We start from the raw sequence: 2,692 nt of genomic DNA, 5'->3' as shown, positions 1-2,692 counted from the left end.
AATCCCATAATTTTTTAAAAAAAAATTATACACTAACTAAATTAAAATAAAAAATTAATATTCTTTTACAAAAATACCCAATTGCTCAATTCTCTCTTATACCGTAAGAGAAAATCTATTTTTAATGTGTTCTACAAAAAAATAAAATAATGTGTTCTACAATAACAATTCTCTCTTGATTGCGGCAACCAGAGGCCTTTTGGCAGCTGATTCTTAGTCGAGTAACAACTTCATCATATATTTTGTTGTATTCTCTGGTAACGCAAGGATCAACTATGAAATGAAGTTTTAATAATATGATTGTAGTATTATTAGGACCACGACTATAGTCGTGTTCAATAATAAATAAAGACTTTTGTCGAAGATACATATATCTCAATGAAAAAGTCGCCATCACGCGCGGATTGTTCAGCATGCATTACTCTTTATCTTCAAAAACCAAATCAATGTGCACATAATTATAACGCATTTGGTAGCCTAACTTGTACTAACCTGTGATGGTGGGGGTTGGCACGACACTACATGTATATATCATAACCCAAAAGAAACTTTAGCCTCCAAGAAGGCTCCTCTCTAATGTTAAATGTGGAGGTAACCAACCAATTAGAATCAAACGTAGATCAACATTGACAAAATTAAATAGATAATTTTGTGTATGGAAAATATTGAAATGCTCAAATCTTTTGTTACATCTTTTCTTCTAAATTTCCAAACATATAATTAATAAAAGGAGTTAGGGGTGTAAAAAGTGAGTCCAAACAAAGGTAACCCGTTCAACTCATTCAGAATTTTATGGGTTGAGCTCAAAATAAGTTGAATTGGATTCAATCTCAACTATCAACTATTTTCACACAAAGTCACTCAACTTTCATTTTCAACTTAAAAGTCATTCAACTATGACTTCTTTGCACAGAAAGTCACTCAACCTATTTAATTATTTTTTCACTAAAATTTGCTGACATGAAAATTTTATTTTAGTCAAAATTTTAAGAACCAAATATATATTCATTTAAAACATTTAATGAGCCGCCCCATTCAATCCGACCCACTAAAAATATAATATAAAAACTTTTTATTTTACCATTAACTATCGAACCAAAAAATAATAATATTAAGCACAACTCTAGTTAATTTACACTGATACATGAGTTTGTGACATTAAATTAAGTTGCACAAATTTAAAATAATGTAATGTGTTGCCTGTTAGGTAAGATTGTTCCAGTTGTATTGATTGATTAACTTTTTAAAAAAAAAGATAATAATAATAATTTAGGGAACTAATGGTAAAATAAAATATTCAATATTATATTTTTTAGCGGGTCAGGTTGAATGGGCGGGTCATTAAATGGTTTAAAATGAATATATATTTGGTTCTTAAAATTTGGTTAAAATAAAAATTTCATGTCAACAAATTTTAGTGAAAAAAATAATTAAATAGGTGCAAAGAAGTCATAGTTGAGTGACTTTTATGTTGAAAATGAAAGTTGAGTGACTTTCTGTGAAAAAAATTAATAGTTGAGTGACCATCAATATTATTAACTCGTAGATCAAGTTAGGCAGGTCATGACCCAACCCATTTTTAGCCATTTGAGCCCTACTTATTTGAGCCCAAAGTAAACTTGCACGGGTCATGACTCAACCTGATTTTTATTTCAATTCATTTTAATATCTCCATTTTCAACCTAGCCGATTTGACACCCCTAACCGGAGTACACTGCAACACAAAAATGCTATTTTTTAGGTATGGTCATTCACCATTTAATAAGTATGTCTCTGACTGAATAAACCTGCATATATACTGAGATAGTAAGCAAAATAGTTCTAATGTTCTCTCATATCACCCTCATAAAAAAGTGTTCAATGGCTTTATGAGAAAGTTGATATACAACATTCACATTTTCAAATGTGAAAGAACTACTTTACCCAAAAACGCAGTAAACAGCGGAATTTGTAAGACATAAATTTATCATGGAAAACTCTTTGCTCAATGGAGTAAAAAATCACGGCCTATAGTGTATAAGCTTTCGACCACCAATCTCCAATAACTTCTCATGAGCAACGTTTTTACAAGTCAGTGATCTAAAAGACTAACTCTAGTACTTCAACTCAATCGTTCACTCAAACTGTTCTAATTACGCTCTCCAAAAAGTCAAACTCGCTTCTTGTTACAAACCTCACCCATACAACTACTTTCTTCAATCTAGAAATTATTACAACTCAGTAATAACTCTAGAACATCATCAACTACAATCTCAGTAATGAATAGAAGCTATTACAACTCTGTAAATACTCCTATTACATGAACTAACTTTGACACCATACTATCAACGCGTAATAACTTGAGTTGCGATATTTGATCTTCGCCTTCTTGCCTAGCTTTGTTGTAAGGAAACCTTATCAAATTAAGTACGGAGTTAAAGGGGAAGAGTAGAATTAGCAGCCCTAAGTATAGACATTTTCAAATTATGTAACTTTGACCCAGCCGGCCCTATTTCTTCTAGCCCTGCTACCTTAGATAATTACTTTAATTTGAAATTGTCATCAATATTATTCAAAGTATTTATCTTTGAATATGTTCACAGGGTCAGATCTATGTATATTAGTGTGGGTGGTGTGACACTCGGACACTTGGTAGAAAGTACATATATTTATAGGTATTTTCTTCTTAAGTTAGACATATATAAAAGAATGA

The sequence above is a fragment of the Solanum tuberosum genome, unplaced genomic scaffold (genome assembly GCF_000226075.1).
Source record: "Solanum tuberosum cultivar DM 1-3 516 R44 unplaced genomic scaffold, SolTub_3.0 scf00866, whole genome shotgun sequence".
NCBI lineage: Eukaryota > Viridiplantae > Streptophyta > Magnoliopsida > Solanales > Solanaceae > Solanum > Solanum tuberosum.
The sequence above is the reverse complement of the archived record's forward strand: the minus strand, read 5'-3'. Positions refer to the sequence as shown.